The 27,885-nt window shown below is 43.4% G+C and overlaps 1 protein-coding gene and 1 long non-coding RNA gene across 5 annotated transcripts in view; one reads left to right on the top strand and one right to left on the bottom strand.

Annotated features, from left to right (window-relative positions):
- MFAP3L (microfibril associated protein 3 like) overlaps positions 1–17,595 on the bottom strand; it is a 38,655-nt gene extending 21,060 nt beyond the window's left edge. Inside the window, exon 1 of one of the 3 annotated variants that reach the window (XM_041766103.1) lies at positions 17,308–17,595. The gene's annotated coding sequence lies outside the window, so the exon portion shown is untranslated. Of the gene's footprint in view, positions 1–14,205; positions 14,302–17,307 lie in introns of those variants that run through there. The other 2 variants (XM_041766102.1, XM_041766101.1) reach the window with 2 other exon arrangements.
- Positions 17,596–17,702: 107 nt separating this feature from the next.
- LOC121497059 lies at positions 17,703–22,095 on the top strand. Of its 2 annotated transcripts, XR_005989394.1 has the most exons (5): positions 17,703–18,200; positions 18,326–18,764; positions 19,148–19,372; positions 19,513–19,720; positions 20,366–22,095. It is a non-coding gene; the product is annotated as an uncharacterized LOC121497059 (long non-coding RNA). The 2 variants fall into 2 exon arrangements; XR_005989393.1 differs by having other exon boundaries at positions 19,513–22,095.
- Positions 22,096–27,885: the final 5,790 nt, after the last annotated feature.

Raw genomic sequence — 27,885 nt, 5'->3', positions numbered from 1 at the left:
AGGATTCATGATCAAATGTACATAAAGCACTTCTATAACATTCAGCTTGAAAACAAGAATTATCAACTATGTATAAGGCATCCTTTGCTGAAATCAGGCCTCTCAAATTGATTTTTACCAAAGCATTCAAAGGCATACCTTGTTTTTGTTTTTACTTAAGACAATATTAACTGCCTTCCCGCCACCAGAAGTAATCACAAGGGATTTTTAGCACTGGGTCCTTTCTCAGGGACTCGAGTTTGAAAACACACAAGGCCCCTTTGGGCAGACACTGCACTGAGCATCCTCAGGACAGAATCTGGAGTCACTCCTTTCTGACTACACCAAAGGAGATGCCTGACTAAACAGTTTGGGGAGAATGACAATCGAGACAAAGTTCAAGGTAGGTTCTAATATATATATGTAGTAAATATACTATAACTTTTTTTTTTCACAACTAGGAAGAATGCAATCAATGGAAGACCAAACTGAGTTTTAAAATGCAGAACTCTAGAACTGTTTTCAAACAAAGGCTGTTGGTTTTCAACTTTAAAACACCTTGTGCTAGCAAGACTAAAGAGCATGGAACACTGCTGTTCTATTTTAATAATGTCAGTAGGTACTTTGCACTAGAAACACAGCAACTGTTACAGAACTTTAACTAGTTCCCTTAGAGACTTTCACAGGTACAGAGGCAGAGATTTTGATTCTAATGCAGGCATTTCAGTTAGCAAATTCATTCCTCCCTCCTCCATCATACTCCCATCCTTTCACATTTTGAAAAGTTATCAAAGTACAGAAATCATAATGTGTAATTTGTAGGTTGTTTGTGTCAATGCATTTTTACTCAAAAACTCTCTGTGAACATTTTAAAAAATATTATTTATTTATTTATTCATGAGAGACACAGAAGGAGAGAGGCAGAGACTTAGGCAGAGGAAGAAGCAGGCTCCATGCAGGGAGCCTGATGTGGGACTCGATCCCGGAACTCCAGGATCACGCCCTGGCCCGAGGGCAGTTGCTCAACCGCTGACTCGCTCAGGGATCCCTGAACATTTCTTTTTGAAAATAAAGCATTTAATTAATCAACAGTAATGAATTACAAGTTTTTAGTAGGAATTTACCAAATCTCATACCATGCTCTTTCAGTTCTTTTTTTTTTTTTTTTTTAAGTACTGATTATGTGCTGGCCACACTGCTAGGGGTCTGGGACAGGTTGGGGTGTGTGAGAAGGCTACAGAGCTCAATAAGCCACAGGCTATGTCCACTTATAATGTACTAGGGAGAGAGATACAGCTAATTTCAGTATGTGTTCTCTAGGTGCAATGAGCTTCAGGGTGGGTATGTAGAAGAAGCACTGGCTGGTCTGCTGACACTTGGAGGAGATGTTTATTGACTGCCTATCCCACATCCAATCCCAATTCTACCTTCCCCTTCCTACAGCCCCAAAGCTCACAGCTCACAGCTAGCCAGATCCTTGTCATCTCCCAATGCACCTGTAGCTTGTACCAAACTTGTGACACTCCTCTCTGGCATATGATTTTGCCTTTTTTTTTTTTCTTAGCTTTGTGCTGAGGAAACTTCTCAATTACAAGGAGAGCTCCTTGATGGCAGAAATTCTGGCATATAGCTCTGTAGAGTTTCCTTAATAGTGAGTACCCAAAGTCATGCTTACACACTGGCTGTACGAAGCCTCACTTACGTGGGATCCAGTGGCAACTACAGTAAATTCACAGTGTATTGCCAGAAAAACATAGAGACATCATGTCATTTTGGGTACTGGGGAAATATTCTACAAATGTACTTTGCAAAGCTTGTTGGATTTGACAGACAGCACTGTGAAAAGTTCAGTTAATAACACTGTAACATTGTGAAAGACATTTTAGCTACCAAAGACTAAACCAGGAGTACCATAATCCAGCAGTTTAAAAGGCAGTCCTTCAAAATACAAGAACAAAGGCCACAGATTCCAAAACCAGGATTTAACAAAAGCTACAATGGACAAATTGTTAAGCTTCACGTGTTTGCTCATGGCCCTTGGGAAAACTTTCATAGAGTATTTTCTATAAATAAAAGAGAAAATATTTAGCAGACACCAAACGTCCTTTCTTTACCCAGCCTCTTCCCTATTTCCCAATGATTGTACTTTATCTTAAAAACATGTAGTAAGCAGCTTTGTTGGATCTTACTTTATTTTTGTTTCTTCACCCATAATAAAACATGACTATTGACCGTGTATTTCGGGAGTTGGGAGGAAAGGGCCCCTTGTTTAAGGGTGTTTTGAACTAAATGAATATACATTGTTGTTTTTTCTTGGCACAGCTCAAGCTGGCATTTCCCCATCAACTATGATGAGTAATTTTATAGTTATATAACTAGATTTTGTCACAACATCTACTGAGAGTCACCACTATTTTCATTTGTGCATAAATGATGCCACAGACACAAGGGCTGCCTTTTAGTTTAGAACATATTCTTGGATAGCTTTCTCCTCATGCAGCAAGGACAAAAAAAATCCCAACTTCATGGGAAATGACAAGAGACACTAAAATACTCATTACATCATAAACACTAACTTTTTAAAACTGGGAGGCAACTGAGGCCATTTTAAGTTATGGCCCCATTTTGGACTCCCATGACTTCTTTTAAGATCAACATACATTGGGTTTTTAGGTAGGTAAGGTGGTGTCTGAATATCCCCCAAGAACGTGTAGAACGAGAATATTCCAGAATCAAGTAATTTAAACGCTAAGTGTAATAAGTATAATCTCAATGTCCAATCAATCATATTGCAGAAAGATCCATACTTTGTTTCTTCCTTATAAATACTCCAGAATCTATCCATGTAGAGATTCTTGATGCTTCTAGTAACACAAAGATAATTCCTCACTCGGATGGCAAATGTGATCATCACATGAAAGAAGGACAGAATACTTTTTTTTTTTTTTCAGAATACTGTTTTTAGGTCACTTTTAGAAGCACCCAGATAGGTCAGTTCAACCCGAATCAATACACAGTAAACAGAGAAATGTTTCTGGCCACACTGCCAGGGGTGAGGAGTAGGACACAGTCCTTACCTCTGTCACCCACAAACCTAGTAGGAGGAGTGAGAAAAGCAAAGCAACAACTGAAGACAATGTGACAACTGACCCATCAGAAAAAGGTAAAAGATCCACTAGGGGTACAGGAGAGGACACTCAAGTGGTCTTGAAGGGTTGAGAAGAACCTTCTATAAGAAGTGGCCCTTTAGTTATAAAGGATTTTACCAAATAGAGCAAGGGACTGGAACTGACCCAAAAGGAGGAAGAGCATATTTAAGAAAATGCTGATTGGAGGGAACCAGGCACAATTAGCTGTGTATGATTAGGCACCACTTTAAGGATGTAGAAGGAAGGAGGAGGAGGAAGGCAGGAAAGGTAGGCTGGTCCCAACAGTGAAGGGAATGGTACATCATACCAAGGATGGCGTGCACTCACAGGTTTTGGAAGGCGGAAGTGACATGGCCAGTTCTGTGTGTAGAACGATGACCTTTCTCAGAGTGTGAGGCTGATGATGTAGAGGCAGCTAGAAGCTTCTTACAATATCCAAGAAGGAAAGAACAGGGGCATGAACTAAAAGCAACAGGGAAGCAAAGACATGGGCAGGTCCAACAGAGGTACAGGAATTAGAACGTACAGGATTTAATGAGTGCCTGACTCTATAACTGGTAGAAGTAAGTCCAGACTTCTGCAGCAGCAGGGCCTAAGGACAAATGCTGGCACTGTGTGTGGAATACATATGAACACATGAGCCAGGAATTTCAACCAACAACTCCCTGGGGCTGCACTGCCCAGCTGCTGCTACACTTGGATGAAGGCCTGTCTGCTGCCCATGGGGCTGAGCAGAGCCCATGGTGGCTCATGCCTGTTCGACTCACCTCTCCTGGCTTCATTCTTTCCTTGCTCTGAAAGTCCTGGCTGATGGAAGGTTTGTGAGGACGAGCAGCAGCAGAGACACTTAAATTTATGAACTGTCACAAACTGAGAGCTATATGGGAGCATATCATGGGAAGAAGTAGGGCTGTCTTATGAAAGTAGTCAGCCCCTAGAAGGAAAAAGAGACTAAGAGCCCTCATGGCATTCTTGGCACACCCTTTGTCTATTAACTGCATGGTATTGGGATAATTTATAGCTACTTAATGGGTAGAACAAAATATATACCCTGACTTGTTGGACTGCTGTGAATGGCCACCAGATGAGCTCTTTAAGCTCACCAAACAATTTAGAAGGAGCCAGAACAAAAGGTCTCAATCTTACTTCAACTGCAGTAATGTTAAGGCCTCTACAAAATTTTATGCTTTGTTATTTTTTCAACAAATGGATCTGTTTCAAATCACTGTTTTTAAAGCCTGAAAATGAACTCAGGCCCAGAGATGCCATCTTTGTAATACTGTAGTTTTGGTGGTGCACAATATTAAGAAACTATGCTTGGATCTTCATCACAATTTTCCCACATGGAATGTTTTTCTGATTAAAAGTAAGACTGATATAAATAAAGCTCTCAGGGGCACTAGTGTGGCCCAGTGGGTGAGTGTCTGCCTTGGCTCGGGTACTGGGATTGAATCCCACATTGGGCTCTCCCTGCAGGGAGCTTGCTTCATCTATGTCTCTGCCTATGTCTCTGCTTCTCTCCATGTCTCTTATGAATAAACAAATAAAATATTTAAAAAATAAATAAAGCTCTCAAATACAATGTGTAAAAAAGGAGGAAGAGAAAAAGAATTATAGTAAAGGTTTTCCTCTACAATTATCATTAGGCAAGATAAAAACAGGTTTATTATACATATTTGTTCACCTAACTAGAATATTAGAGAAGATGAGCAATTACCCAGTACCACACAATTTAGTGGCTTAGAACAAGGATGAAAAGCTTACACCCAGATTGGGCTTGAATTACATTACAACCTCTAGGTTCCATAAGGGAACTTGTGAGTTGTCCCAGTAGCTGAAACATACACTGAGGGATCTTCTTATCATAGATACACCTTTTGGAAGAGTTAACTGATTCTTTGGTGTGTATTCAGCTTCTTCAAATTCTCATTCTAAATGAATAGGCTAAAATAGTTTTAGGCCCAATTAATGCAAATCCTTAACGGATGAGAGAGATATTTCCTCCAGAATCTGATAGTCCAGGAAACAAACCAAACCTGGAAAATGAATACAAATGGGATAGATGCACTGGTGGATGGTGCCTTTATGTTACCAATTCAATACCCAAAACACATTACAATGCAGATTGAAAGGGTTAAGGTGCTGTCTTGGCATTTTTCTTGAATCTCTGACATCATCATTTATTGGATTCTCTACACCTGTAAAACCTAAAGCTGGTTCAGAAGCACCTCTGTTTATGCCTTTCTCTTCCTGTCCCTATCACAAGATGTTTTTTCCAGTATCTCTTCCCTTTTAAAAACGTGTCCTTTCAAAATATTTTCCCTACTCACTTGGAGTATGTGCATAGGGAGATTCACATTCTCTTTCTAATACAATTAATTTGTATTACCTGCTAATCTATAGCACTACTTCTGCCAACTTTTATTTCTCATCTTCATTTCATCTCAAGCCCCATTTCCTCAGTTCTTGATGTGTTCAGTATATAAGCCCCTATACCCAGAGTGAAGTCAGGCAGGGGCTGACAGGCATCTGGAAACCTAGACACATCAATGAGTAAGAACTCTTCTCTGGCCTGGAAAAATGGCCAGAGGATCCCATGGGATCAGGGAGATGTTTGATTGAGGTGCTGACCCCTAGCTGCCTGCCTGCAAACCCGGGCTGGCTAACACTCTGCCTGGAGAGTGGAGGCAGATACATGTCCACTGTGCAGCCTGCAGAGTATACTGCTCTATAAATCAGAAGCAATATTCTTAACACGCTTTCCTAAATATGATATATGGCCCAAGGCAACTGCCAACAGATACATTTTCTTGTGGATTCCGGTATACTTTGCAAACTCTTAAGGCCTTTGTAGTGAAAGTGCCTTTCTCAGTTTCCCCATTTGAATGTACACAGCTTCCCAACTGGCCAGATGCAATGCATTTGTGGGCAGTTTTCCATTGACGTGATGCAACGGTGGTTGAATATTTTGTGCTTGGACAGCCTGTGATAAAGCTATTTCACTTATTTTGAGTATGAAGGACAGCATTAATAGTACCCAACCAAGACACAGAGTAATGTCTAATAGGAATACATCCAGTATTTCAAGTGATGGCCAATGCAAAGAGGAATTTGCTACTGGACTCTCTGCAGCCAGAGGAATCAGATAATAATACAGCAAAGGGTTGAAATCAGGTTCCTAGGATAAGAAATGCGGCATGCCCTAGGGTTAAAGTCGAGAACAGGAGTTTTGGGGTGATCTGTGAAGAGGGCACTAGTTTATCATTTTAGGATTAAAACCCACAAACCCTTTCCTCAGTTTTGCCATTTACCAGTAGATGACTTCTGGGAAGTCAGTTGATCCTTCTTAGCTGCACACCCAGCTGGTAGGTCTCTTCTGACCTACATTCTATGACCAGGATCAGTGGGAGTGTGACTGGGGCTAGCCAAGGGATGGAATGGTGAGTGGAGAAGAAGAGGGAAAGAGCAGGGAGTTTTTTGTGTACAATGAAGATCCCATTGCAGGAAATCCAGTCAGGACAGAGAACTGTGACTGCCCCTCAGCCATTCGTGACTTGGTGATAGCCCAGGAACCAGCTTTGGGCATCATATGGCACATGGTACCTTGTTCTCCATAGGGAAGGCAACTTCTTGAGTGTTTCTCACATCCTAAGCAATATAATGAAAAAGAAAACTTACTCAAGCTCCCAAGGCCTTTAGACCCTCCATCCACACCTTCCAGACACCCTCACCACATTCCTGAGGTGAATCAGCTCATATTCCTGTGGCGCTGTACCACTAAGAGGCTGATCGAGGCATACTACAGTTCCTATCTGCGGCCTTGAAATCTTCATTTCACTTGGTAATTCACTACACAGAGTTCTTGTGTCTGCTCTTACCATTTGGGGGTATAATTTTTATCATGAAATTCCACTGTGACAAAACGTGGTGGGTGCTCAAATATTTATTGACTATCCTAGGAACCATGCGTTCCTCCCTTTTTAATGACTAGTAACAATCTATGCATGGGAAAGCTTCAAAAAAATGAAAATAAAACACCAACACTTTAAAATTATCACAATGTACATTTCCAGAGGTCCTTGGTTCAAGGGTAAAAAAGCCAGAGAAGGCCTTTCTGTGGACACTACAGTGTTTGGCCCCTAGCAGTCTTGCAATCTTCATTTCTGACCTCTAACCCTCTCTCGCTCCCTGCCAGCCACATTGGGCCCTGTTAATCCTGGAATGTGCCAAGTATACTGGAGCCCTTGTACTTACTATTCCTTCTGTCTGAAATAAGTCCCTGGGATGCCTGCAAGACTCACTCCCTACATTTCCTTTCTCAAATGTCACCTCATTAGTGAGGCCGTCTCTGGTTATCCGGTCATTTTACAAAAATAGTGCTCTCCACCCTCTATCACTTCTTGTCACCTCTACCCTGCCTTTTTCTTCATCCCATTAACTACCCTGTTCTTACTAAGATGTGAGCTACTGGATAGACTTCTGTGGTTGACACTGTTCCTGTAGTATCCCTGTGTCTAGAAATATGCTTTGCTCATTGTGAGGGCTTAGATATCTGCTGAGTGAATTTATACTAGTTCTATGCCCTCTCATTTAGATATATTACTAACTTATTCGGCATCTACATTTGCCCTACATATCCTGCAAATTCTACCCATTTCTTAGAAATTCTGGGTAACTAGGTCTATTCTTTACCACGAAACTAACTTTGAAATATAAACCAAGATTTCTTGAAAAGTCAGTCTTCAGAAACACATTCTTCCTCATAGAGAGCTCTGAGAGGTGGAGCTGCTCCTAACACAGCCTGGGAGCAGAGGCTTAGGGAAGTGGGTCTATCAGAGGACTGGGGTCTGCTGTCTGACAGGAGTAATGAATCTGGGGACTATTCTCTATGCCTGAAACATACATTCTTTTTATTGTTGAGATGAAAAGCAACTGCCTACTTAATTTATACATCAAATGTTGAAACCGTCCCTTACTCCTTATCTCTCTGCTTGTTTGACTAAGACCATTCAAATTCCCAGTGTAGGAACTGGATTACTGAGGGTTTCTTCTTTCAGCGGAGTAAAATTTCATCTATTTGAAAAAATATGCTCAATAACTGAAAAGGGTAGTTACAAAAGCCTTTCCTCCTTCCTCCTTTACCAGCTTATTATCACAAAGCAGAATTGCATAATGAATATTTCTCTGAATCACATATGCCATTTTTCATAGACACTAAGAACTGGATCTCAGTGAAAAAACGGATCAGAAGAGATCCTGTAATTCAAACTCTATTCGATTTGTTATTAAGAACTCAGTAACAACGTCCCTTATGCTCACCTAGCACTTATGGTTTATAAAACACTCCCACAGATGGTATCCCATTTGAGTCTCATACTACCCTTGGCCACAGGCAGGCCTGTATGGCTCTTTCTGTCCACACTGACAGTGGAAGCAGCAGAGGCCAAGGTGCCAACCTGAGAGCAGAAGCTCCTCACAGAACCTCATCTTCTCTCACTCCCTATGCAGTTATCACCAAGTGAAAACCACGGCTTGGCCAAATTGTCTAAATGTCTGCTCTGTCATAATTGTAATTTAAAATTATTTCAAAACATTGCTATCATTTAAAAAATATTTTAAAATTTTGGACATAAAATCGGTATCTTTCAAAATTTGGTTAAATCCAGATAATCTTCTATCTTGACTTTAGTGCATATCCTAAGATCAATCTTGCCCCCAAATTAAGTGTTTTTCTTTTTTTTTTTTTAATTTTTATTTATTTATGATAGTCACAGAGAGACAGAGAGAAAGGCAGAGACATAGGCAGAGGGAGAAGCAGGCTCCATGCACCGGGAGCCCGACGTGGGATTCGGTCCCGGGTCTCCAGGATCACGCCCTGGGCCAAAGGCAAGCGCCAAACCACTGCGCCACCCAGGGATCCCAATTAAGTGTTTTTCAATGCAACAATACGGAAAATTACTTTAACTAAAAAACAAAAACAGAAAAAAGTTGAAAATATGGATTCAGTGATTACTACACAGAATTTGGAAGGAAGCTCTGCTATTCTCTCAGCTTTGATGGGAAAGGGCTCTGAGTACACTTGCCAGATGTTCTCAGTGATTTCTCACCTGTGCAGTCAGATGCAGCTAAGTGATAAAAAATTAGGAGCCAGTTATATCAGTTAAGCTGAACTCAAAAGTATTTATGAGGCCACTATTATCAGTTTACTACCAATTGCTATGGGCTTAAAAAAAATTTTAAGACCAGTTCTTTACCCTAATGGTGCTTAGAATCTTGGTGATAATTGCATACAAAGCAATATGTAATTAAGCACTAAACAAGGAAAATACCACGGAAATTCAGAGGAAGGCCAGCTGGAAAGGTCATAGAATGTTCCCTGGGGTTGGTCAAATCCTGAAGGATGAATACAGGAGACAGGATAGTTTTCTCAGCAGGAGTAATGGCTTAGTTTAGACAAGTAGGGATGGAAATAAACACAGCATGCCAATTAAAAATAAAAATCTATGTTATAGTATGTTTTTGCAAGTCTCATACAATGGATGAGATGGGCATCATCATCTCAAGAACTCTGGGATGTTAGGGTACTCCTTCAGAAATTCTATTTAAAAAGGGCTGCTCAGGAGAAATGATAGAGAGGATTCTGGGACAAATGATCCATTACTTAGGAAATAAAAACTAACACACCAGTGAAAGAAGGGGAGACAGCCATGACATGGAGGTAGGGATGAGATGCTGTAGGAAGGTGAGAAGGAAACAGACAGGGAGAAATGCTCTGCCCTCAGTGAAGCGAGGTATTGATAATACTCAAATGTTTTCTAGAAATTAATTTCAAGTTCCTCAAAAATGTTTTAAGATGGAGAAAACCAAGTTACCTTTGGGAAGTCTAACAAGAGCAAGGCTCATTCAAGAGACCAAGTAATGGAGGGTTGTCCTAGCTCTGAAGGAAAAAAACCTTCCCTCCAATCTGGGACCGACAGCAGGAATAGCACAAAGGTGGGTGGGGAGAGGGCAAGAGTAGAAGCACAGGCATGATTATTAGCAGTGCAGCCCAGCGCCTGGCTTCCGGAATCGAAGCAGAAATTTACAAAGCGAAGTTAACACCAGCAGCTGAGAAGCAAGAAAGCTTAAACAGTTACTAGATGTTTAAATTTTTTTTTTTTTTTTTTATGATAGTCACAGAGAGAGAGAGGCAGAGACACAGGCAGAGGGAGAAGCAGGCTCCATGCACCGGGAGCCTGATGTGGGATTCGATCCCGGGTCTCCAGGATCGCGCCCCGGGCCAAAGGCAGGCGCCAAACCGCTGCGCCACCCAGGGATCCCAGTTACTAGATGTTTAAACCATCCCCTGGCCATCCTAGAGTCTAATGACCTAGAAGAAAGTCCTGGGTGAAGCTTAGGGCCAAATACTAATGCAGTCTTTACTCAAATACCTCCCCATGCTGAGGACCAAGGAAAGTGGGTTTTGCATCTTTAAGAAAACCCGATCCCTACACATCTACTTACTTCTTTACAGGGGAGCTTGGCCATGGGGAAGAAAGGAATTAACTAGTCAATTTGGAATAGTTCCCACTTTCACAAATAGTATAGAGCTCTTGCTAGTTCCAAGAGGGTACAGAAAAGTACAGACCCCAGGACAGATGCATCCTATCTTGTCTAGGAGAGGTACTGCTCTAATAAGCCAATGAAAATGAAGGGAATTAGCCTCAGCCAGGGCCCTCCAATCCTAAACTGGGTGGGACCTGTCAATGAGTAATTCTGGAGCACTTTACTCCAACTCATTTATTTCCTTAAGGAGCAAAGCCTTCCCTTCACACTTCTGGCACCATCAGTCAACTCAAATCCTCATTGAAAGGAAAGATTTTGAATTATATTTAAATACCTGTTCAGCAAACTTCCTCTTTTCACAGATTACAAAGAGCCAATTTCAGCCCAACGTCTAAATTACCTTATAATCCAGAATTAGGGAAGTCTACCCTGTTAGCAATATCGTTTCAGCCTCACTCCATCCCCAAATACTTCTGCCCAGAAGCTGAAAAACCATTAGGGAATCAATTCCTTCCTTCTTTCTTTGATGCCTCCCTTACAGAATGCATGCCCAGCAAAGAAATTCTGATTTTCTCCTCCACACACAGCTCTGAGTTTGGGCTTTCCTACTTCTCTGCTGCTCTAGGTCCCTCTCATGAAGGACGTGCAGTGGAAGTCAGCATCTCTTGGGCTCCCGGTGCATGGAGCCTGCTTCTCCCTCTGCCTGTGTCTCTGCCTCTCTCTCTCTCTCTGTAACTATCATAAATAAATAATAATAAAAAAATTAAAAAAAAAAAAAAAAGGAAGTCAGCATCTCAGGTCCTGCAAAGTCTTGCGCTCAGCAGAACCCTTGAGAGAGTATGCCTTCCACATTCTACAGTATCTGACAGACAATCTGATTGCATGGGAGTTGCTTCAGATGCCTTCTCTCCTTCCCTGCCCACATGGCCACCACATCCCTGGTCTGTCCAGCTTTATGTACTCATCATCTCTGACTTGGCACCACTCTACTAGATCCCTTCCTCACTGACCTGCCTCTACTTCTTGCCTGCCTCCAATCCACAAGCCACACTGTTGCCAAAATCAGTTGACTCTAAAAGATCTGACTTAAAACATATTCTATGTCTTTGCCAGTAGTATAAAACTAAAGTCCTTGGTAGGACATACATGACATGATCTGACTCCTACTCACCTTTCTCACCTCATCTCTGGAACTTCTCTTGTCCCTCTTCTTTCCTGACTTCCCCGTGTTCCCCACAACACTTCTGTGCCTCCAGCTAGCCATGCTGCCTTTCATAACCTTGCATGTCTGGCAAACGCCTACTTGGCTTTCAAGTCTTGGTTCAAAAGCCCTCTAGGACTCTCCTAGGTAGCCCCAGACACTCTTTTTCTGATTTTTACCCATACCTTCATATTTCCCCTGCAATTACTTTGGTGCACCACCATTAAGCTCTCAGGTCATCAATATTTGTCAAACGGATTGGTGAATTAATGAATGAATGGGTGAGAGACACTTATCAGAAGATACAAATTCAGAGACATTGGCATGTGGGCTAGTGACGCAGTCATGAGGAAAAAGAAATCACCCAGAAAGAACAAACTAGACCACAAGATGAGAAGACCAAGGTTAGAACTCAGAGAAAAGAGTGACAAACCCTCATTAAAAAAAAAAAAAAAAAGCATAGGGAGAACTAGGGGCAGTATCTCGGCAGACCAAGGCAGAGGAGATTCAAGAAAGAGGAATGGTTTGCACCAAGCTAGTCCTTTACAGTGGTAAACAATAATTATTCCATCATTTTATAAGGACATTTTGGGGAAAATCTTATAAAGTTATACAAACAGGAGCTATACAAATAGACAGTTTAGTTTTTATTAAAATGATTCTTAGTCAAGTCTTATTGTTTCCAATTTCAGATTTTGCCAGCCGAGGTCTTCCTTTACCATGTTGTCTGAAAAGTGTATTTTTCTCTTACCAAGTTTTTCTGACATATAGTATAGTTTCAATGCAGAGCCACTCTCATAACAGTAAAATAGATTTATTTAGGTTAGGTTTTCCAGACACAGAGATGTCAACTTGACCACACTATAAGTTTTTATAGGACAGAAATTAAGCCCTATACTTAAGAGAGAGTGAATAAATATGTTTGGAAAGAATGACGGAATTTCTTAAATTTTAACACAGAAGTTAGGTCATCTAGTATTCTAGCTGTCATCCATACCCTGGCAAATATGGGGCCCTATGGCAAACACTGCTAATTGATTTCGGCCATTTCCCAGCTGAGTCTGCACAAGCCCACAACACCCCACAAGCTACGAGCAACTGGTCAGAGCTGGCCCAGGTGACATTACATCATCTCAAGTTAACTGCATTAGATTTGAGCTTTCATGGCTCTCTGTTCTTGACTGCATGGGATACAGCCAGCAGAGCAGCTTGTCTGCTAAGATGACAATGGGCAGAAACAAAGTAGTCAAAATGTGACTTAGCCGCTCTGCTTTATTGTTTATGCCCTTCTTCTATCACAAATTGTGAATAAGAGCTTCTTAAGCTATTCATTTCACAGATATATGTGAATGCCATTTCAGATCAATTCAGAATTGAGTTATATACCATGAGGGTTCCAGATTTCTGTCACTAACCACCTCTGGCTGGACACCCTTTGTCAAACAGCTGTATGAAACTTGGGGTTTAGCCATACACTGCTTTTTTTAGGAAGATAAATCTAGCAGCAGTCTGTTCATTCCATGTTCCTGTTTAAAAATGCTTAGCTGGTTTCCCATCATTTATCTATAACAGGATAAACTCCAAACTCCTTTGCATGGCATCAAGTTCATCACAATGAAAGGACAGTTTCATACCCTTTCTCCTGCCTCTGCTCATTATTCCATCATACCAAGTCCTTCGTTGCATAACAGTTGTATTAGCTTTCTATCACTCCTTTCTATGACACTAAGTCAGAAACTTAGTGACTTAAGCATACAAATGTATTGTCTTTCGGTTCTGTGGGTTAAAAGTTCAAAATGGATCTTACTAGGCTAATTGGAGAGTTGGCAGTGCTGTGTTCCTTCTGGAAGCTCTAGAACAGCATCTGCTTCCTTGCTTTGTCAGCTTCTAGAGCCTATCCACATTCTTGATTTGTGGCCCCCCTCCATCTTCAAAGCCAGCAATGGCCAGTCGAATCTTTTTCACATGGCTTCACTCTAACATGGACTTCTGCTTTCCTCTTTGACCCACACGGACTCCAGTGATTACACTGGACCCACTGAATATTCCAGATAATCTCTCCATCTCAAAATCTTCAACTTAATCACACTGGCAATGTCCCAGAGTGGACATCTTTGGGGGAGGGCTATTCTTCTAACTACCACAGTGGTGTTCCCTATGCCTGGAGAGTTCACTTCTCTGCTTGGAAGATTTCTACCCAAATTCCTTGAGCATTCCTTAAGATCCCATAGACATGTCACTATTTTCATGCTCCCCCCTCCTCCAACCCAAGGAGCTCATTTCTCTTGTCTCCTTAGTCCCATATGCAAATGCCTCTCCTGGAACACTTACCTTGCAGTATAGTTTATTTGTCCTCAAGTATGGACAAGTAGATTCTGAGTCACTAAGTCTTATTCATTTCTGCAACCCTTGAGGCCTAACTATTAAAGACTGTGGGGGAAGAAAAACGAATATGGCATTTTAATGAGTGAAGACCTCATGTGAAGGCCAAGGCAAGACAATAAATTCATAGGGCATTATAGCAAACTTAAACCATTTACATCTAAGGATATTTCTTTTCTTTTTTAAGGATATTTCTAACTTTAATGTGAGTTGCCATTGATCACAAAATGTCAGTTTTAAGTATCCCCCTGGAAAGCTGCACCCCCAAGGCTTGGTGAGGTTAGCAAGTGATGCTATTGGAATGATTTCCGAATTCCATAAAATGACACTCATCTAACAAATCTGACTATACTACGTTGGAGGTTAAAAGCAACTTTGCCACACTATGTATTTAGTATTTTAGTACCTGGGAGGTTGTCATTAAAAAAAAAAAAAAAAAGAAGAACAAAAGGTTCGAAATTAAACAAAATTTAAATAGCCTCTACTACTCAACTATTTAAATTGCAAGCCAAATGACACATTAAATACGTAATGGCCACATGAATCCAGGAGGATCTATTTTTAAAGGCCAATGGTTTGCTATGAATATCTAATGTCACTGCCAATAATATACAGTTTAGAAATTGGAAAACAAGGAAATAAAATGAAAAATTACATGCCTAGCAGTTGAGTTGAAAGAACGCAACAAGTGCAAAAAAGAAATGATCACCTGTTTCCTGATTTGAATACAGTCTACTTTGCTATTTTTTTCTTAATTAGCAATAATGAAACTCCTCTTCAACTTAAATCCTGTCAGTTTGGGTCATTTTAGTTTAGAAGATGCCATTTTCTTGTGGAATTCCTGAGGCAGCAAGCAGTGTTTAAACATGCCTTTGTTAAATTTCACTGCTTTGAGACACCTGGGTGGCTCATTGGTTGAGCATCTGCCTTTAGTGCAGATCATGATCCTGGGGTACTGGGATAGAGTCCTACATGGGGCTCCCCGCAGGAGGAGCCTCTGCCTATGTCTCCGCCTCTCTCTGTGTGTCTCTCATGAATAAATAAAATAAAATAAAATAAATAAAATAAAATAAAATCTTAAGAAAAATTGTTTTCACCGCTTTTCCTAACCTTGAAAAAAAATGAGGTTTTTTTTTTTAGATCCAGAAGGGGGCCTACTGGCCTTTACTAAACCTATACGCACATATTCCTAGGCCTTGCAGCTTCCTTTAGGTTAAGAAGAAGCCAAAGCTAAAGGGAGACATTACTGCCTGCCACTTGGGAATGCAGCCTGAGAACCAAGACCTGCTACACAGGATAAGTTGCACAGGTATGCAAGTACCTGGAGGCAGACTTTAAACTTGACACATTTTTTACAGAAAAGAGAAGTGCAATTTCTCAAATATTTACATGGATTTTTCTCAAACTTCTAAATTTTTCTATGAATGTACTTAGAAGTACATTTAGGAACAATGAACACCACCAACCAAACCCTTTGGCTAACATGGAAGACTTCAGGCCCAATTTGTAGAAACACTAATCATGCTGTTGCTATTGTTGTCTGGACATTTCAAGCGTTCCTGTTCTTAAATCTTAGTTATGTGCAGGCAAGCATAAAGCCCACTGGGGAAATCACTGAGTATCTGGAATTAGAGCTGGAACCATCTCAGGCCAGAACAAACATTAAAGGCTATTCACAAACCATTGAAAAGTCAACACATCTCCAAAGTCTATTAAGGTCTGTCAAGAATGCAAACAAGAAGTTTTGTAATAAGCTTAATAAATAAAACAACTGAACCTACTAAGTTGTACTTAGGGAAACAGGCTTGAGGATATAGCCTTAGGGGTAGAACTGGTTCCTACTAGAACAAGGACTGTTTACCTCGCTCCTATAAATCCAACAATCCTAAGAGTGGTAATGGTACTAAATGTTTAGGAAGCACCAGGAGCAGAAACCCCAGTAGGATCTACAAATTGCATTTTTCTGTAAAAGTAAAATACCATTAGGAACTACATCGTTCTAATGTTCTCTCTCTTGAATATAAATCCTCTTCCATCTTGTATTTCATCCTGAACAATTTTACTATGTTCAGCATAGTAGCAACTGAAATAAATGTGTTTCATCTAGAAGCAAAAGTGAGAAACCTTTACAAAAAACACTGAGCTTCTCCAACGCTAGATTTCCAAGTTCTTCATATAAGCTAACACAAAATAAAGATTGCTACAGTAACCAAACTTTTCTGCTAGCAAGTTTCCCTAAAAACAAGGACAATTCAACCATAATAGATTATTTTCTACAGTGTGAGCAGATAATGAACCTACATTCTTCTTTTTTTTTTTTTTTGCTAGCTTGCTTTATAAATCTTGCAAGTTGCAAACTCAAGGTTTTTGGAGGCGAAGGCAAGTTAATAGTCGAGCTTAAAATAAATCGGCTTTGCAATTACTTTTTTTTTTTTTTTTTAAGTCGATGAAGCACGTTTTCCCCATTCCACGCCATGAAGCAATTCGATGTCAACTTGCTATGGAGTCAAATGCGACAAACTCCGCGAGCTCCCGTCGCGAGGCGGCGGCTTGCTGCACCCACAGCCTCCCGCACGCCTGCAGCACCAGGACGCTGCACTCTTTAGGCTCTGGACGCAGCATCCGAACTCAGGGCCTCTGGGCCACGGGACAGTAGACCCTACCCCCCCGCCCCCGCCCCGGGGAAACTGAGGCACGCTGATCCGAGCCACCTGGCTTCCCCCGAAGGCCCCCGCCGCGCTCGGCGTTCCCCGGCGCCCCGGCGGCTTGGGAGGCTACTCGGCAGCATCCTGTCTACACCGCGGTCTCGGCCGTAGACGGTGATGGCACAAGCCTGTCCGCAGCCCACCGGCCCCGGGTCCCGCCCCGCAGGACCCCCGGGACCCCCGTACTGGGACCTGGCGGAGCCTCCAGTACCGCCCGAAAGTTCCTGGGCCCCAGCGGCCGCCGCCCCCCGGCCGCCCTCCGCGCGGGCTCCTGCCCCCGCCGCCCCCGCCCCCGCCGCGGCCCCGCGCCCCCGCCCCCTCCGCGCCGCCTCCGCGCCCAGCTCACCTGACGCCGCCGCGCCGCTCCGGGGGCCGCCGAGCGCCCCTCGCCATGGCCCGCCTGTGCGGATGCCGCCGCTCCGCCCCGCGCCCGACCCGGCAGCTCCTACCGCGGACGAGCCGCCTCCGCCGGCGCCGGGGAGCTCCGCGGGCGGGGGCGGGCGGTGCGGGGCTTGCACCTGCGGCAGCCGGAGCGGCCGGTGCCGAGCATGCCCAGTGCGGCCCGCGGGGGCGCGGAGGGGCGCGGAGGGGCGCGGGGGCGGCGCGGAGGGGCCGGGGGCGCGGGGGCGGCGCGGCGCAGCGCGGGTGTCGCCGCCGGGTTTTCGCGGCAGCCACGGGGAGGGGCGGGGCGGGGCGGGGCGGGCGAGCTGGGGAGGCGGGGCGGGGGTGGGCGGGCTGCGGGCGCGGGGTCCGCCTCCAGCGGGCGCGGGCTCCGGGCTCTGGGTCCCGCCCCCGCTCGCGCACGCGGCTGCCGCGGGAGCCCGGGGCCCCGGCTCTGGCGCTGCGGGGCGGGGGCGGGGGCGGGGCTCCCGGGGCCCCCGGCGCCCCTTCCCGGGGTGCCGCGGCGCTCGAGGCGCAGGGAGGCCCGGGAACAGGTGCCCCAGGGTCGCACCCCGGGGCGGACGCCCCCCGGCGCCGAGGCCACCTGGAGGCCTTCCCGGGGGCTCCGCTGTCCGTGCCAGAGCCGCGCAGGAGCAGGTGGAGGAGGACGCGGCAGGACCTTCTCCGCTGGCTTCTCAGCGGTGGGGTTCCAGGGGTTTTTAATTATCTTCTTGTTTGATTATTTACAGTTTCTAAGTGTTCTCTAGTGGACAATATGGAGCTTTTATAATAAGATACATTATTCTAAAATTGTTACTTAAAAACAGCTGCAGAACTTCGGCAGCGCGATCCTACGATGTAAGCAGCGCCCCCATCCCCCCGCCCCACCATTTATTTATCTATTTATTTTTTATTTATTATTTATTTATTTATTTATTTATTTATTTATTTATTTATTATTTATTTATTTATTTATTTTTAAGACTTGCGAGACACTCTTTGGGGCCGGGACCGGGCTCCTGCCCCCTCCTTTCGGGCCGCCCCGTGGCCCCGCCCCAGGCCGACCCTTTTACTCCAGGACCGCCCCCTTCTCCGTTGGTTGCCGAGAAAACCCGGAAGGGTGGACTCTCAACACCTGCCGATCCCGGCGGCCCCGGTGCCCACTGGGCCTGTTCCGCCGCCGGGTCAGGGCCGGCTCACCAGGAGCGAGGCGTCTCGGAGCCGCTCCCAGCCTCTCCCCTCCTTCTCCCCGTCCTTGGCAAACCGAGCAAAGTAGCACCTCCGACCCCCGGCCCCGAGCTGGGACCTGCAAAGTGGGTCAGGACTGGACTGAGCATGCTCCGGACGGGGCCGGGATGCCGCACGCGGCTGCCTGTCGTTGCCCGAGGTGGATGGAGCTGCGCTCCCGTCAGGACTCTGAAGGTCAGGAGGAGGTGGAGGCAGGGCCCTGGAGGTGCTGTAGCTTCCACACGTGCACAGGTCGCTTCGACCCAGGCCCTGGTAGGGGAGGCGAGGGCGTGGGGTCTGGCTTGTGAGGGACTCAAAAAGCGAGATTTTTCCCTAAAATTTTGAAATTGGAACTATTTTAACATTGGCTTTTCGGCATCTCCAATAATAACACGTATTAGCTCTAAGAACTTCTCAGCCCGTCTTTCTTTCGAGAAACCTACATCTTTTTTCAAGTATTCTTTACATTTGCACCAGAACCCTAAATGTTAACTCTCTTTATCAAGGATTAAATGTTTGTGCTCAGTTTCAAACAATTCCACGGTATTACGTACCTTTTTTTTTTTTCCTTCTTTCAGACGATTCACTGCGACTCCTGTCCACCTCTCTTCAAATTCTCAGAGAATCAGCAGAATGCTCTCGTGCTACCTTAAACAGGCTTGAGGCAGGTGGGAAACTTGCTTTTAACGCTCTGTCACAGAAGAGAAGACTGAATTGGAGAAGGATTACAGGAAAGAGATTTTACGGGCTTGAGGTGAATAAACCCAAGAACCCAGAGAGAGCCTTGCACTGAGCCCAGGCAGGTCAGTACATAGATGTCCCTATTCTGTCTGAGGAGGAAGAAACTAGACAGATGGGTCAGCTGCCCAGTGACCTTTGGTATGAGAGTGGGAGATACCCTCACTAAGAGTTGGCTTCATTTCGACCTCTCCCTCTCATCCAGCCCAGGTTCAGCTTCAGCATGATTGGAGACACCATCTTTAGTGGAAGGTCACCCCTGGGAAGAGCTTGTGTTCCCCCTAGACTCTGACTTGTGTTGGGTCACCCTCATCCCTTGGCTTTGAGACTCCATTGCTCTTGGTACTTCCTGAGCACTGCTCTTGATCCCTATAGACATCTACACTGCAAATTTCTGGCTGAGGAAAAGATGGGTGAGACATTTCTTTAATAGTTCATACTGCCTTTCCTTCCCATCTTGAAGCTTCCTGGTCCCCAGTTTTTCTTAGTTTTCTTGTCTTTCTGATGGTTCCTTCTCATCTTTGTTCTCCAGGTTCATTTCCTTTGCACCACCCTATTGTAAGTGTTCTGTCCTGTGGCACCTTCCCTTCTGCTTTCCCTTCTGCTCTTCCCATCCGATGACTGTCACTAGCAAGGTGGTGTTCAGTTGATGTGTGCACATGAGGCTGTGATAGCTTTTATTTTTATTTTTTATTTTTTATTTATTTTTTTTTATTTATTATTTTTATTTTTATTTTTATTTTTTTTTTATGTGATAGCTTTTAATTGCTGCAATTCTTTCTGGTCCATCAGGCACCTATTCTGATTGGCCCATGTCTATGCCTGACCATTTGTCTCTACTGATTATTAATATTTTTGAATATTTTATTTGCCTCAGATATTATACTTCTCTCGAAATCTCCCTGAGTTCAGACTCTTGTATGTAATCTACCAAGTATCTAAATGGCTGTGACCCTCAGGAAACTGGAGCCCAATATGTCGCAAACAGAATTCATGTGCTATAGCTGCTCTTCTACTTACATGTCCTAACGTGGTTACTGGTACTCCCACCTTCTCAGTTCTGCACACCACAGATGCGGATGCTATCCTCGATCCACCCATCTGCCTTTCCTTTGTCATCCAGCTGGTCACTGGTACTGTCCACCCTGCCCTGAGACATCTCTGCAAATGGACCGTCCACCTGCACTGCCTTCTCAGGCCCATCATCTCTTCCAAATGAGTCTTCTCCTTCTGTATTTCCTCCAATCCAATCTCCATGCCTCCTCAGACTTTTCTTTTTAAGCAAATTATATTTTAGTGTCTTTGCTGAGCCCTTAGAGTATGGGTTCTTAGTGCCTTCAGGATAAAGTCCAAGTTTGAAGCATAGACTGGCCCCTGTTTCCCTCTCCAGATTAGTCTCCAGCCGGTGTCTGCTGGTGTTCCATTTCCTAGCCAATCTGTACTACTTGCTATGCATATTCATGCCTCCATGTTCCTTTAGTTTTTCTGTTCCTCTTTCCTCTTGTTCACCCCTTGGCAACTGTTAAGCCTTCAGGGTCCGGTTCAGGCTGGGTCCCCCGTGACTTCCTCAAGATGACCTCCTCCTGAATACTTCAACTGTATACCTTGTACTTTGTCTTCATCTTGACACCTAACCTTGGCTTATTTTTTTTTTTTTAACTCCTCCACTACATTGTATGCAATGTGACAGCAAGGGCTTGTCTTGATATCTTTGTATCTTTGTATTCAGTAACATTTTACCTAATAAATGAATGATTGACATTTGTACCCATACAATATTTAAAGCTCATTACTTTCTAAAACCCTTCCTGAGTATTGTAAATAGAATGCAAAGAAAAAATATCAGAACAGTCACATCACATACAACCTGCTGAATGGTTATGCCTTTTTGAGGAATATAAGCAAGATCTCAGATTTGACCTTAAACCCAATGCATTTTCTTTGGTTTCAGAAATCCAGGAAGTGTGTTGTGAGCCAGATGTATTATCAGTCTGAAACTGCACAAAGCTCAGCATTGTATTGCTAATTAATCCACAAATTCCATTGTTCTCTATCACTGTGTTTTCTTCCATGGGGCTGTTAAAATCCTCTAATTATATATTTAATCCTTAGAATAGATTTTGTTTATTTTTTTCTGTTGAAAGTTTGGCACCTCTGGAAAGCAGATTAACCCTTTAGGAATGAACATAATTTTTACACTTTTACCAGCTCCCATTGTCTGCCCAGAGCACCTAGAGCTTCCTGTGGAGGGGACTGACCACCTGCTTTCGAAACCCCCCCAGCAGATGAGGAACACATTCCAGACCTCAGGGAAAGAATGGTCTCTGGGGCAGCAATTTTAACAAGTCCTCAAGGGATTTCACACACCATATTTGAGAAATGTAGTTCTATGTCATATGGATAAAAGGAAAAATAGTAACTGTTAGTCTAGAACTTCAAGTAGCCCAGATACTGGTTTTCTTGGGCAGACAGATATATATGAGTGGAAAGGGTATCTGTCTGTTTCAAAAAGTGTCATCCTTATTTGTGCTTTTTAAATAGCCTTGACTTATTTTACAGTCTGGAGAAAATAGAAGAGCACATAGTAAGGTAGCTTCTTGTTTTTCTCTGTGCTGAAGCACCCAGGGATCTTACTCAGTGACCGTGTTGATCCACTTGTTATTCACCAGCACCTTAATCCCGGGTTCAGCCTCCTTTGACAAAAGGTGAGGAGGGCAGTGGAAGTTCTGACCTTACCCTCTTCCTGGAAGAGGACAGTTAGAGGTCTATGACTCTGCGTTAGGCTTTTTCCCTGTTCCTGCAAGTCTGAAAGGGCACAATTAGGAAGGGGCATGAAGGAGGAATGAAAGAAAAATACATCTCTCCACGATCTTGTGATTTGCTGGCCAAGGAGAGGGAAGCATCTTGAGAAGTATGAATCAGTACTAGAAAAATATTCCCTTCCTCATTAAGGGTTTAGGCTGAGCCCTTGCGTCGGTCCTTTGGAGGGGTGTGTGTGTGTGTGTGTGTGTGTGTGTGGTCCAACCAGTTAGCCAGCGGCAGCAATCAAGAGAACAGATGGCGTGCCTGCAGCTCACGTGGGGCAGAAGCTTCAGCTTCAGGGGTCACGCCCTTCCTAGACTCCCTGTGAGGCGGCACCAAAGCCCTGCCCTCCTGGACCCTTTGCCTTTCTGGAACATTAATGACCTTTGCAGCCAAGCCTCCCACTGGCCAGGGCCTCCGTGCACACAGTGATTCACCTGTGGGAGGAATTACTGGCAGGTTAAAGGATGAATCTAGGATTCGTTTCCTGTGTGTAGGGGCTTTCTGAATGGTAGATGGACATTTGCACAGGAAGGTTAGAAGAGGGGACCCCCTTGGTAAGAGGTGCGAAAAGAGCCCTGGAGAGGCCAGCCGGGCAGATGGGGTGAGTCCTAGAGGGACCCCTTTGTAAAAACTTGACCTCACAGGTGCTTCTCTCTTAGATTCTAGGAAAGGTATGTTTTACACATGGTTTAAAATTTTGTTTTAACTTATGATTTCCCTGGGAAGGAGGGAAGGGCCAACATCCAGCTTCCCACCATAGCGGGGGAAGAGGTCAGTGTTGGGTGACCCAAATATCCAAACAAATCACTGTGCAACAAGTGGGAAAGCAAACATCTGAAGGAAGGCAACATATTCTCCAGGAGCCCCACAAGTACAATCCTTTGTCCCTGACACTTGACAGGCAGGTCACAGTCCCAACTTCAAAATGCTGCTCAGGCCCGTGGGGCTCTCAAGCCCAGGTGAACATCCTCAGCATCACTGTGACCTCAGCTGGAGTAACCGGCTAAATCTGTACAATGAGAAATCCAAAATAAACTCAGAAAGTTGAATTGTCTGCTTCTGAGCTGGTGATTTTTGTGCCTCTCTCTTTTGAGTAGTAAATATACTAGAGTTGAGATGGAAGGGAAGGAAATTCTACATTTTTTTCTTTTTATCTTGTGAAATGTCCCACCAAATGTCTCTGTGTAGACACAGGGACTTCTGTGAGGGCAGAAGCCAGGAAGAAGCCCCAGGGTGTGGCTGGGGCAAAGGGCAGAGGATGAGGCAGGTGATAGGGGAGTACAAGCTCTTTGGGGAGCTTAGGGAACTTCTAGAAGCATAAGAATGGAGAGAATAGGGGATGCCTGGGTGGCTCAGCGGTTAAGCATCTGCCTTTGGCTCAAAGCATGATCCTGGAGTCTCCGGATGAGTTCCACATCAGGCTCCCTGCATGGAGCCTGCTTCTCCCTCTGCCTGCGTCTCTGCCTCTCTCTGTGTGTGTCTCTCATGAATAAATAAATAAAATCTTAAAAAAAAAAAAAAAAAAGAATGGCGAGAGTAAGATGCTGGTACAGCAGTAGGTAGAAAGAACTGGTTTTCACTTGGTAGGATTTGAAGGACACTGGAAGGCTAAGAAGGCCCTCATTATATGGATATGTGGTTTCCTTTCTGGGGCCTTCCCCTCTGCTAAGCCAGGTTTCCCTAAAGCTGTGGTCCAAAGTCCAGGTGCTTCCTCGAGAGGCTTCATAGTGGGGAGTGTGAATGCTTTGGACACCAACAACTGAATTGTCACTACCGACAATTCGAGAGGATTGAGAGGGCTGAGAGGGTAATGAAATGTACTCTAGATGATCTTACAGTGGTGGTTTGAGCCAATCCTAGGAATGAAGTTTTCTAACAGATTGAAACTCTGTTCTTTCCCATCACAAAAGACACAGGGCAATGTCCTATAGCCTTCAGTGTGATCCCTGCGCTCCCTCTCCCAAATAATAAATACAATTTCTGCATGTAATTACGGGAACCATAGTGTTTAGTTCATTCTCCACCATGGTCCAGTGTGCTTACAGATCATTATTTTCACTTAGGGACATGTGGGGTTATGATATAACTGGTTGGGGATGCCTGGGTGGCTCAGCGGTTGAGTGTCTGCCTTTGGCTCAGGGGGTGATCCCAGAGTCTTGGGATCGAGTCCTGCATCAGGCTTCCTGCATGGAGCCTGCTTCTCCCTCTGCCTGTGTCTCTGCCTCTCTGTGTCTCTTATGAATAAATAAATAAATAAATAAATAAATAAATAAAATCTTAAAAAAAAACAAAACAAAAAACAAAACCTATGGTCATCTGGCTAAGGGAATAGGTCTCTCCATTTGGACCATACTTGCTTTTCAGGCTTGTGTAAGCTTCCCAGCTTCTCTTTAGTATTTCAATCTAATCTAGTATAGTTTCTGGCATACAATAGATGCCAGTAAATGTGTTGAATTACATGCTGGGTATTGGTGTTAGAACTACACACTGGAATGTCTTGGAGGCAGGCATCTTAAAATACAAATACCATCAGTCGCTTGGCTGGCCTGAAATGTCATTCAGACTTTGGGCTCAGTCTGCATGACTCGGATTCTGCTTTTCTTTCTGATGAAGTGTTTCAGATCTGTTACCAGCATGTTTCTCCCTGATTTGGGTCAACTGGCACAAAGGCAAAGCTGCTAATAAATTGTGGGTGAGTGTCAGGTCAAAAGCATGAAACATTTTGAAGAAGGTTTCTGAGGAATAGTTAGTGGCCATTTTTCAGCATCGTGGTTTATAGGTTCTCTCTTGTAATTTCGGCTATTCATTATATGTAATAGCATTTCTGCTAATAATTTCAACAAGTCTTCTTTTTGCTTTTGTAGGAATTTTAAAGATGGCTTCATTTTGAAATTAACCAACCCTCAAACGTGAGGAATTCTGTGATCATATTTATGAACTAAATAGGCCAATTTCCTTTAGGGGAGCTGAAATTACAATTTGGTACTCACAAGGCTAGAATGCAGGGTGAGGTGGCTCAGAGGTACAGCTAAGAATCATTAATAAGTATAATGGCATTGGCTAGCAATGACAGGGAGAGAACAGAGTGGAGTATAAAAGCACTCTGCATGTCTGTCTTGGTGTGATTGATTTCAGTGATTTATAATTCTGTCTGTGTGATTTGGCCTGTAGGACTAATTATTGAAAATGGAGCAAGCTTGAAAGGGGAATATCCAGCCCATCTTTAGGAATCTTCTACTGTTACGTGAATATTACATTTAATTACATTAAAAGTCCACTATTGCTTATCGCCCATAAGAGACACAGTAGGTAATGAGTTCACTCAGAGCAGAACTACCTGTCATCCCTTAGCCTTTACCAGCCTATAATTCATTTGGCACTGGGCCCCAATTCCTAAGGGTACCAGGAAAGCAGGAGAACCGAAGGGATTTCTGAAGGTGGTAGTATTACAAAAGAGCACCAAAACAGGCATCCAGAGGAAAATCACACTCCCTCACCCTGCCTTATGCTCATTTTATAGATTAAAGTTCAGTATTTTGAAGTCACTGGATACTCTTTTTGGAACTAGGGTGGTTTGCTTATAAAGGTCTTAATCTGGATATCTGTCTCTGTCTCTTATTCTTGTTTGTATTTACCCTCACACTATTTTTCTTGAGAGTGTTATTTGCCTTCCTTTTATAATATTAAGAGGAAACTCATGAGAAAACTAATGGGGAAATGGGGAACCGAAGACATTATGGGAAGAATCTGAGAGACCTCTCGGATACAAGCCAGGCTATAGTTCTCCAACCCCATTCCTGTCGCCTGACTTCCAGGACCATTCCCAAAGACCACATGCTTAAATGGTTAGATCGATTTATTTCTTATAAGATTCTGGCTCTGGCATAGGTTTCCTTTAAATAGTAGTTGTTCTTGAACCTAAAATATTTAACATGTGATATGATAGGCAAGTCAGGCACATATAAGTTACACAATTCAAGGATCACTGGCTTTTTGATGCCAGTGTTTAGTACAAAAATGCACCTTTTTCAGTTTGTGAGACCTACTTATGAATGCATTTAAATTGTTAAGAAACTACAGTAAGAAAGTAGTATTAATAGGCAGCTTCAGAGAGGCTGCTGTTTTATCAGATCCTTTCTTAGGCTTCCCTTGTTTAACTTCCCCAGCTTCCCCTAAATCTACCCCAACTCTGCTCCCTATACACCTGCCTCCTCCAGGGTCTCACTTCTTTAGGAAAGGGCCTCTCAGGGTGACCTTGGTGGCATGGTGGGTGGGCATCTGCCTCTGGCTCAGGTGTGATCCTGCAGTTCTGGGATTGAGTCCTGCGTTGGGCTCCCTGCGGGGAACCTGCTTCTTCCTCTGCCTGTGTCTCTGATTCTCTATGTCTCTCATGAATAAATAAATAAAATCTTAAAAAAAAAAAAAAAAAGAAGTGGACCTCTCTTCAGCAGTGCTTAGGGGCCAAGAGGCTGAAGTCCAAATACAAGGTCCAAAACAGGCTTCCAGGTGCTCAGGTTTAGCTTGGATGGGGAGTGTGGTAGGTCCCTGCTGTGCTCCAGCTCTTTCTTGGCTCCTGTCTTCTGTCATCAGGGTTGAGGGTGATGAAAGAATGTAGTTAGTAGTCTTTTGCCACTGCCCTTAACTACCCCTGCCCCCATCTCCCAATCCTTTGTGGTGGCACCAGATGGAAGCCTGGTGTTGGGGCCGAAATGATTCCCTGTGCTCTGATCACCTCCACTTCACCAAGCATGGGTTGATGACCTGGTAGTTTTTAGTGCTGAGGCACTGTTACACCTGACCCAGTCCTAGTAAAGGTATCTAGCATCCCATGGATCACTCCTGGGGATTTCCTCAGAGCTCCTCAAATACCAGTAGGACTCAGAGCCACAGCTCTATCTGGAGTTGTGGTTAGAGCTGTGAGTTTCTTTGAAGGTCCAGAGGTGGGGCCATGGAGTGATAGAAATGGGGATTTAAGAAGAGGATATGTATATATATCTTCCCTTCATACCCTATCAACTGAATGCGACTTTTTAATGGAATAATGATCTGTAATAATGATCTTTAATATCTGTAAATGCACATTGTTTTAGAGTGAGATAATTTTTTTATCCTTTGCATTATCCTTTGCATTAACTGTCAAGCGTATCATCCTAAACATTAAATATTAAGGTGACTGTGGCTCACCAGCACACCTATGATGATGTGGTAAATTGAGTAATGTTTTATGAGTTTCAGTATGACTGGCTCTTAATGTCATCACAATAAATTAGCCATATAATTCATGAGTTTTAGAATGAATTAGGTGTAATATTTTGGATCAGTGAAACTAATATTGCAATAAGAGGGGAAATCAAGTCTAATGCATATATTTTAATTTATTATAAAATAAATGTATGCCAGATTTGTCTACAATGCAGGAACATTGCATAATTTATAGTGACAGTTCATTTACAAAAGAACTAGGCTGCCTTTTTTTTTGTCAGCTATAAAGCAAATTGGAAAGTGACTCTTATCTCATGAGTTATTTATAGTGGAAGATTAATAAAACCATTAAGCATGATGAATGAATTTTCAGTGACAGGCTTATAGCAAGAATAAATATCAGCAACAATAAAAATAGAATGAATTTTATATTTTTAATCAGTCTAAAGAATTTTCCTAAACGTCAAATGTGGTGATTTTATTTTTATCTAGTACGATATTAAAACTGTTTTATTGTGCAAGCTACATTTAACATGCATTACCTAGCCACCCAAACTAGTTAAAACTTCCA

This window comes from Vulpes lagopus, chromosome 8, assembly GCF_018345385.1.
Source record: "Vulpes lagopus strain Blue_001 chromosome 8, ASM1834538v1, whole genome shotgun sequence".
NCBI lineage: Eukaryota > Metazoa > Chordata > Mammalia > Carnivora > Canidae > Vulpes > Vulpes lagopus.
This window is presented reverse-complemented; position numbering and strand designations above follow the sequence as displayed.